The sequence below is a fragment of the Acinonyx jubatus genome, chromosome B1 (assembly GCF_027475565.1).
Source record: "Acinonyx jubatus isolate Ajub_Pintada_27869175 chromosome B1, VMU_Ajub_asm_v1.0, whole genome shotgun sequence".
NCBI lineage: Eukaryota > Metazoa > Chordata > Mammalia > Carnivora > Felidae > Acinonyx > Acinonyx jubatus.
The window spans coordinates 76,539,042-76,549,410 of record NC_069382.1 but is presented as its reverse complement, the minus strand read 5'-3'; the positions used below and the strand labels follow the sequence as shown (position 1 = coordinate 76,549,410).

At 37.1% G+C, this 10,369-nt stretch overlaps 1 long non-coding RNA gene across 1 annotated transcript; it reads left to right on the top strand.

Moving 5' to 3' along the window:
• Positions 1-212: 212 nt before the first annotated feature.
• Positions 213-6,055, top strand: LOC113601113 (uncharacterized). Its single transcript, XR_003422263.2, has 3 exons — positions 213-290; positions 5,600-5,790; positions 5,975-6,055. It is a non-coding gene; the product is annotated as an uncharacterized LOC113601113 (long non-coding RNA).
• Positions 6,056-10,369: the final 4,314 nt, after the last annotated feature.

Here is a 10,369-nt window from a genome sequence, read left to right as displayed (position 1 = left end):
CTCCCACTCCCCTTCACCCATTTTGCCCATCCTCTACCCCCCTCCCCTTCCCTTGGGCAGCCATCAGATTGTTCTCCGTATTTATAGGTGTGACTCTGCTTTTTGTTTGTTTATTCATTTGCTTTGTTTTTTAGATTGCACAAAGAAGTGAAATAATATGGTATTTGTCTTTTTCTAACATATTTCACGTAGCATAAAGATCACAACATGAGTTTGAAGAACAGTAGAATTTGGATGGACCCAAAGAGAAAGATAAGATGTTACTATGGAGAGACTCCACTCTAAGCACTGTGAGTCCCTGGAGCTGCCTCTTCTCAAAAAAGAAGTTTCTCACATACAAAAATATTTTTCATTTATTCACTAATTCACTTACAAATGTTTACTAAGTGGCTAATAGATACACCATCTATTTTTCAGGGGCTGGGGTTATAGCAATTAAAAAACAGGAAAAATGATTACAGAAGTATCGAACTTTGGTAGAGCAGATATTTTCAGATATTGATACATTGTTTGACACTGTGTTTTATATTTTGGAATAGTTTATGTGATTGAATAAATATCCTTCCCCACCCCTTTTTTTCTTACATATGTGGTTCAAATGGTTTCTAATATGTTTGGCAATGTAGAAATTCTCATATAGGCTATGCCAGATGGTCTCACTGTCTAAATGTTTAACAGTTGCGTTACACTATAATAGATGTTAACACAGTTGTGGAGAGGAGGGTAATAATAATATATTAAGTAAGAGATATGGACTATAGTTAGCCTATTTATTCCCTACCCCATCCCCCATCTTTTGAAAAACATGAGTTTAACAGGGAATATGGTAAGTAGGAAAGGTGTTAATTTTGGCTTTATGTTAAGATTTTGTTCAAAGCCAAAACAAAACCTTTCTAGGGAATGTTAAATGAGTTTAGACTCATGTCTGTTTCCCATAAATATATCTTCATGCAATCTGTTAATGAATTTATATAGTAAGAACAAGTATCTCCCTGACTTAATCAGTGTCCCATGCCTTATCTTATCTACATTGTAATCTCTTCAAGGGGTGCAAACTTTCAAGCTCTGTAAATGCCACCTCAGCATTTCTTTTATTTTGTCCACCCCGAAACTCATTGGTCATTTGTGTGTCTGTCATATTATTGTGTAATCAATCTGCAAATTCTTCCCATCACTTGCCACTTGATTTCTATTTAGTAAACCATCCAGAATCATCTACACAGTTGGAAAATGTCTCCCTATATTCCTAATCATTTATTAAAATCCTAAACAAAATTTGTTTCCTAGAGTAAATTTTTGGGTGAGAGGCTGTATATTTATCCACTCATAAGAGTGACTTTTTAAAATTTTTATTTATTTATTTTTTTAATTTTTAACGTTTATTTATTATTGAGAGACAGAGCATGAGCATGGGAGGGGCAGAGAGGGGAGGAGACACAAAATCCAAAGCAGGCTCCAGGCTCTGAACTGTTAGCACAGAGCCTGACACGGGGCTTAAACTCACAAGCCATGAGACCATGACCTGAGCCAAAGTCAGATGCTTAACCGACTGAGCCACCCAGGTGCCCCAGAGTGACATTTATTTTAACCTTAGAAAGAATAATCTCAGGATGTATATTTTATACTCTGCTTTTATAACAAAGTATTTGAAGCAAATATGACTTAATATTGAATCAGTTCATATTTTTAATTATTGTCATTTCTAATGTATAATCTGCTTTTATTTTATAAAGAAATATTTATAATATAAAACATCCAAACTAAAGAAAAATTGAAATATCATAGAGTTCAAACAACAAAGATAACCAATGTTATAATTTTAATGTCTTTCTTTCTAGTCTTTTCATGTAGCTATGATACAAAAGAAAGAAATAGCTATATGTATTCTCAGAGCATTTTTTAGATTGGTTACAAATGGTGCCTTTCCCCTACTAGGTTATTTTTAGACATTCTACCTTTTTACTATGGCTCCATCTCAGAGCTGTTTCTGGTTTATAGCAATTGGGGTCATCACTCCAGACTTTGTGCTCTGGGAAGATCCATAATTCAACAGAGAACAAATTCCTAAAACTCCTGGGAAATAACTAGAAGAGAAGAGGGAAGAATGTTATCCCAAATGGGGGTTAAAATTACCTGAGGCACTCCTATGGTTACATTTCAGCAGATATAATTCTGATGTGTTAGGGGTGTCAGGAGAGATAGCACTTCAACTTCCTTTAATTGCCACCCCCCTGCTCCCACCTCCACCCCAGCTTCCCACATCTCAGTCCTTAAGTTTAAGGCTGGCATTTTGGGAAATACTGTCTTCTTTTCCCTTCGGGGTACCCTTGATATTGCTTTTGATCTGTTTGTCTTGGCTACATTTAAGGGAGTGTTTGTATGGTGGGGGCATATAAAATACTGCTTTTCAGTGATCCTATATGCCCCTAAATGTGGACTTGATTCTACCAGTTTATGATTCCATTAACTGATACTCATCTTTTGCACTCCCTAGAATCTTCTCTAGTGATCTTCACATAGAATGAAAGTGTGATCACTGGTTATACATCTCAGGCCTTATGGCCATCTCTGTCAAGTTATATGTTATGGTCACTTTCTCTATGCCTGACGATTTTCTGACGATACATGATTTATCTCTGTCTAGTTTATCAGTCAGTCTAGCACATTTGTGTGCATTTTCTGATGTTAAGTCTGTAATTGTTAGCTTTTGTGGTAAAATGTTCGCAAAGAGGGCCACAGTTATTGTTCTCATTCTTATAAATACATACCTTTTCAGTGTGGGTTGGTTGTGTCTCAGAGTAAGATGTGGAATTTATTTCTCCACTCCCTGCCTATGGGGTTGGCACGTGACTTGCTTTGGCCAATAAGATATATGCAAACAAAGGCTTGAAATGTGTTTGCCCATTGGGGCTTGCCTTCCCTTCCCGTCCCAGAAAAACTGTTGCCATGTGGGCAAGCTGGATTAACTTCCTTGGGGAGCTGAGCCATGTGAAAAGAGGCCCACTTGTCCCAGGGTAGCTTGGCCTTGGTCATCCAAGCAAGGCCACTCTAGGCTCTCCAATCCTCAGGGAGTTGATCCAGACCAGAAGAACTCCCAGTCCATCTACAGAATTGTGGTCAACAAAAAATATGCTTGTTTTCTTCCAGGCAGTTTCTTACGGGAATAGTTTATTATGCAGTAAAATTGAACTGATACAAAAATTGGTACCAGAAGTGGTAGGATGCTGTAACAAAACTCAAAACATGTAGCAATGACTTTGGAATAAGATTGGAAATGAAGGCTGAAAAAGTAATGCAGAAACTGCTGTCAAAGCCTGAAAAAAAGGCAAATGAGCTGTTTGAGGCTAGGAAAGTGGTGAGGAAACAGCAATAGCCAGCTAAAAAGATAACCCATGTTATGTAGCCATGAAAGAGTTGACATAGCTGTCATGGGATTAAAAATGTACCTAATAACCTTGTAGATATGCCTAAAATGATATTATGGCCAAATGGTTAAAGCGTCCATTGGCTTCTTCTCGCTGTACCTTATATGATACTGTGAGAAAAAGAGGAGCTAAAGAAAGAATGATTTGGCAAGCAGAATTTAGAGATGTAGAGGGAAGCCAAATTTCTAGGTTGGAAAATAAAGCTGTTTTCACATCCAACCTCTCCAGACGGCAAAAGATTCTCAAAATAAGAAATGGCTCCTTGATAAGGGTAAATCAAGTATATGGCTATCAGATCCTTTAAAAATCCTCCGGAAGAGGTAAGGTGGTGCTTAGCAGACTCTTTCAGCTGGACAAAAGAGCTTTCAGTAATTTTAAGGGTGCTTTCCTATATCAGCCTGACATGCTGCCCAAACAGAGGTGTCTATTCCAAAGAAATTGTGGATGTAGATTTTGGAACAAGGAGTGGACTTCATTCCTCTTCATAGGGGAACTTATAAAACTTGGTGAGAGATTATCCTAAAGAGAAAAGAAACAGTTGGAAACCAAGAGAAGCTTCTGAGCCCCAAATTTCTATGGATAGGACTCAGGCTTCTAGAGCTACACTGAACAATGGACTTGGGAACCATTCCTGGGATTAAAATTGGGCTCCAATTAAGGAACATGCCCTTCTCTAGGAGTAGAGGCCCTTGTTAATGTTTACTTGGAAAGATTTTACAATAGCTACCGACCAGTGTGACTACCTGTATTTCTTTCTTCCCATTTGAGTGGAAGTATCTATTGCTGTTAGCTATTCTTTCTATTACATAGTGTGTGTGTATGTGTGTGTGTATGTGTGTGTGTGTGTGTGCATGATATAAATAACTTCAGTGCTAAGTCTTTGAATAAAGAGGAGTCACATTTGAGGAACTGTGTCTAAAGATCCTCATCTGTTTCTGGACCTTATTTAGATGAAGATCTTGTAATTCAAAATGAATACCATAATGAGAAATGACTTCTGGGGAAGAAAGAGAATGTATTTTGTAAGTGGGAGGAAAGTTTCTTCTGTGGCTAGTGGGCAAACTATGATGGATTGTCTGTAGAGATGGCCACAATAATCCCTGCTACGCTTATATACGCATCTCTTTGTAATGTAACATTGCCATTCTTTCTAATAAGAGGTGGAATTTTATTCTTGCTCCTTTGAATCTGAGCATAACCACGTGACTTGCTCTGGCCAATGGGACATGAGGAAGACAAAACCCAGGCACATGAATGGTTATACATTAAGACTCACTCTCTGTGGCTGCACATGTCATCCTTTAACAAGGATGTGGCAGTCCTGACCAGAAATCACATGGATAAGGACCAGGGAGGAGAAGTTCAGGATTGCCAGACTGGTAGGTGAGGCCATCCTGACCATCCAGCTCCAGCTGAGCCAAGAGCTGACTGCAGCCACTTGAGTGAGAGACAGATAAATCCAGCAGAACTGCCCAGCTGATCCCAGCACAAATTGTCCATCTGCTGAATCATGGTCCAATCATTGTTGTGTTAAATAGCTAAGTTTTGGAGTCATTTGTTAGGCAGCAAAAGCTAATTGATACAGATTCTTCATTTAAAATGCAATTTAAAGTGCTATATCTTCATAAAATTCCTTTTTTCATGAACATTACAGCAAATGTTTTGCCTTCATGTGCTTGAGTACAGCCTCCTTATCTTGAATCTCAAGAAGTTCTGTTAATACTTTACCTACTTTCCTTTCTTTGTTTAAGGACCTTAGTGTTTTATTTTGGATTCTCTTGCAAGGTGCCTTGTAAGTAAGTAGCTCTTGACCTGTTTAAATTTGACTTGTCACATTTATAGAATTCCCACTCTTCTTCCTGGAAAATTCTATTCCTCCCTAAAATGATTCCTTGCCCTTATCCCCTCCTTTTTTTAAACCGCCTTCTTTCCTTTGCCATTTAGGCATTTAGTGTTTATTTTCAAATGCTTGCTCTTTTTGGGCTGAGTCAAACATTTTTCCTGAGTTTCCAATAAGCTGTTCTTAAACAGTCTCCAGACTTCATGGTTATTTACTTTCAGAACTATTTCTTTCAGGATTTTTTCCCTAAGAAAAGCCCAAATTTTGCCATAGTTCCCTTTTCTAAAACTGAATAACTTCATGATGAATATTTTTGGTTTTCCTTTCTTGCCAGAATGTTGGACTTAATCACGTGGTAATTGCTGTTAAACAAGCACTCCCTGAGAGACAACATCTCTCTTATGAACATCCCTTCAGATGAACAAAACCATCTCCTCCCCTCTTCTGAGGGATTTGAAAAACAAAGCTTGCCTGTCTATCTAAAGCATATTCTTCAGCTGTTGAGAAGATTCAGATGGAAATGAGGTAGAGGGGAAAATAATAGTTTGTTATTTATTTTGGTACTTTTCTGATTAATTAGCCCTCTCTATGAGGACATACCTTTATAGCATCTATATTACAGTTATTTGTAAATTCATCCTATCTTCCATACTAGACTCAAGACATTTGCAAATAAGCTTCAGGTTTCCATTATCTTTGTATCTTTCAGAGTGAACCCAGGAAATAGGAGTTACATTATAAATATCTGAATAAATGAAGAATTATCAAATAAATTGATGAATGCATCCAAGCTATGACCTGGACCAAGAACTTCTGTGGTGGGAAAAAGAGAAGGTTTTCTCACTTAAGCGGCCCTCCTGAATGAACTGTTTGCCTCTCCACAGTTGCCTAGTTTTGCCTTCCTACCTTACTGTGCCTTCCTTAAATGAAACAGATGGAGTTAAAGAAATAGAAAATCTATAATAACAAGTAACATCATTTGTCCCCACTTACCACTTAAAAGGAGTCTGAGCCTCCTGTACCTACTTCTTCTGCTGGTTAAGTTAGAGAGAAATCTGGAAGATGGTGATGGCACATTTCTTGGATCTGTCTGACTATCCATTAAAATAAACAAAGTAATGACTATGGTAAAACCAAACACCCATATAAGAAAACATATGAAAATATATTTTCCTGTACCTCCAAATGTGAGTGGTGACCAACCACCAACAGTTCACAATACAAGGTATTCATACCTGTGTGGGGAGACGCAGAAGGAAGACAACTGGATATCTGTTAGTTCTGAGAATGGTGAGCACTGGGCTAATCTGAGAATAGCATCAGAAAGAATATGATTCTACAGGTTTCTGTAGAATCCAACTCAAAAAAGACTACAATGGATTATACTACCATAAATTCTAATGGTGCTTGAGGCATCTGGGCCTATAAACTCTCAAAATTATTAAAACAAAACCTATCTTCCAAGGTTGCCTGGGTGGCTTAGTTGTTTAGTGTCTGACTTCGGCTCAGGTTATGATCTCATGGTTCATGAGTTCGAGCCCCGCATAAGGTTCTGTGCTGAAAGCTTGGAGCCTGAAGCCTGCTTCAGATTCTGTGACTCCCTCTCTCTCTGCCCCTCCCCTGCTCGCACTCTGTCTCTGTCTCTCTCAAAAATAAATGAAACGTTAAAAATTTTTAAAAAAATAAATAGAAATAAACATTAAAAAGTATTAAAAAAACTACAAAAAAAAAAAAGAAAAAAGAAAAATAAAAGAGGGAAGCTGGGTGGCTCAGTTAGTTAAGTGCCTGACTCTTGATATCGGCTCAGGTTGTGATGTCATGGTTGTGGGACTGAGTTCTGTGTCAGGCTTGTGCTGAATGTGGAGCCTGCTTGAGATTCTTTCTCTCCCTCTCTCTCTGTCCCTCCCTCACTCATGCTCTCTCTCAAAATAAATAGATAGACTTCAAAAAATAAAGAAATAAAACAAAGCTATCTTCTAAGACTAAGCCCCGTACTGGGGAGAAACTTCTAGGAGTAGAATTCAACAAACAGGATAAAGGCAATAGGGACAAAAAAAAAAAAAAAAAAAGACAGGTGAGGAAAGAGAAGAGAAATATACCAGACTATCAGAAAAATTTCTTTACTTACAGGGATTATGGTTGTATCCAATATAGTGTAATGACTAAGACAAGAGAATAAAAAGAATAAGATTTCTACAGAAAATGAAAACATGCAAAAATGTCATGCCCTCAAACATTTGAAAATTGTTTGCTAATTGTGATAGGCATAATAATGGCTCCCTAAAGATATTTTCATCTTAATCCCCTGAACTTGTGAATATGTTAGGTTGCATGGCAAAGAAGAATTGCATTGCAAAGAAGAAGGTTGCAGAGAGACTCAGGTTGCTAATCAGGAGTAAACTAAACAAAATAGGGAGATTAGCCTGAATCACTCTGGTTGGCCCAATGTGATATCAAGGGACCTTAGATAAGGGAGGCTAAAAACAGAATTAGAGAGATGGTGGTAGGAGAAAAACTTGATCCAAAATCACTGGCTTTGAAGATGCATAGATGCAGCTATAGGCCAAGGATGTAGGCAATCTCTAGAAGTTGGGAAGAGCAAGAAAACAGAATCTCACTTAGAGTCTCCAGAAGGAACTCAGCCTTGTTGGAAACTTAAGTGAGTTAAGTAAGTTAACCCAGTGAGATCAATTTTGGATTCTGACACTCAGAACTGTAAAATAATACATATACATTGTCTTAATACATCAAGCTTGTGGTAATTTGTCATAACAGGGACAAGAAATGAATACACTAGTATCTTAAGATTACCTACAAAAATTAAGAAAATGATAGAAGCTATTATAATTTTTAAAAATATAAAGTATTTGGAGAAAAACTACATTTGGGGAAAAATGGGGGACAGACTCAGAAAAGAAAAAGAAACAATCATCTCATAAGTAAAGAATAGAGTACAGGGGCACCTGGGTGGCTCAGTTGGTTAAGCCTCCAACTTCATCTCAGGTCATGATCTCGCAGGTTCATGAGTTTGAGCCCCGCATCGGGCTCTGTGCTGACAGGTCAGAGCCTGAAGCCTTCTTTGGATTCTGTGTCTCCCTCTCTCTCTGTCCCTCCCCCACTTGCACTCTGTCTCTGTCTCTGTCTCTGTCTCTCTCAAAAATAAATAAACATTAAAAAAATTTAAAAAAAAAGAATAGAGTACAAAGGATATGAAAATGAATAACCCTACTGATAATGCCTTAATAGAAGTAGAAGATGGAAAGAAGGAACAAATTAAAAACAAATTAGAAAGGGGGTGTCTGGGGGTCTCAGTCAGTTGAGCATCTGACTTTGGCTCAGGTCATGTTCTTGTGATTCGTGAGTTTGAGCCCCATATCAGCCTCACTGCTATCAGTGCAAAGCCGGCTTTGAATCCTCTGTTCCCCTCTCTGTCCCTCTCCCTCCTCAGGCTCTCTCTCTCATTAAAAAAAAAAAAAAAAAATAGAAGATTAAAAAGAAATTTGAAGGAAAGTGATAGAGATTCATAAAGAAGGTTCAACACATTTATATATGAGTCATTATATGAAAAGCAAACCAAGGGAACAGAATATACTCTCACTAAAAGTTTTTTTAATTTCTTGAAATAAAAGATTATTTGCAACTTATTAAAATATATACCACATACTTGGAAAAATCTACACAGAAAGGTAAACATCAAGGCATAGTTTAGTAGAAATACTGGATTAAACAAATCCCGTGTGCATTGAGGTAAAGAACAAAACCATACATAATGAAAGAAAATAAGATTATCATTAGAGTTTTCTACAGCAACACTTTATCCCAGATATGGAATAGAGTAGCATTTAAGATACTCAGAAGAAAGAAAATTTAAGACACATTTTCTATGTAGACAAACCAACTGTCAACATAAAAGCTGTAAATAAATGCCTATGAACATGTAGTGATTTAGAAAATATTATTTCCATGAGCTCTACCTGAGTAATTTACCGTAGAATGAGCTTTAGCCAACCAAAAGATTAGACAGGTTTTGAAGTCAATAATGCAGTGTCTGTATTTTCTTGCAATGTAGATATGGAACAATAATCAAATGGAGAAGAGAAAGCAGAGTATTTATAAAAAGAAGATTGCTGATTGCTTTAACAGTATTAACCTGGAATAAAAGAATATGACTTCATTTTGGATATTGTGCAAAAATTAGGGAGAAAGGAAAGGTTACTGGCTAATTTCAACATAGTTCATAGTGATGAATCAATAAGCAATAGCCAAAAGCAAATGTAAAGGTACTATAAAAAGATATTAATGTAAGTTTTTAGTGTATTAGTCTAACTCATTTGTGTACATATTATGTATATATACATATATCTTTATGTAAGAAACCGATATAGGGCATGAAATATTGATGTGTTGATCATGTCAAAAAATGTTAATAAGTTTAAAACACCCATTTGAAGTAAAAAAATATTCAGACCTGTTAACAAATCATTATTTATTTATTTTGTTTTTATTTATTTTTGAGAGAGAGAGAGAGAGAGAGAGAGAGAGAGAGAGCACAAGCCAGGGAGGGGCAGAGAGAGAGAGGGAGAGAGAGAGAAAATCCCAAGCAGGCTCTGCACTGTCAGCATGGAGCCTGATGCAGGACCTGAACCCACTAAACCTGAGATTATGACCTCAGCTGAAACCAACCATCAGATGCTCAAACGACTGAGCCACCCAGGTGTCCCCAGTTAACAAATGATGCTTGAACACTGGAGCACCTGGGTGGCTCTGTAGGTTAAGCATCTGACTCTTGATCTTAGTTCAGGTCTTGATCTCAGGGTCGTGAGTTCAAGCCCTGCATCTGGTTCCATGGTAGGCATGACGCCTACTTAAAATAATAATAATAACTGAACACTATGTTACATACTATAAATCTGAGAAAGTAGAATTAAGACCAAATGCATTAAGAAATACAAAATGAGACTTCATTGTGCTAATGGCTACATTTATTCAATAACATAGTACCAACTTTCATAAAGCAGAAATTACATTAATAGAGAAAATTTTGACCATCTAAGTCAAATCAAGTGGACAAGGTATTGGTAAAGCTATAAAAAAAAGTATGATA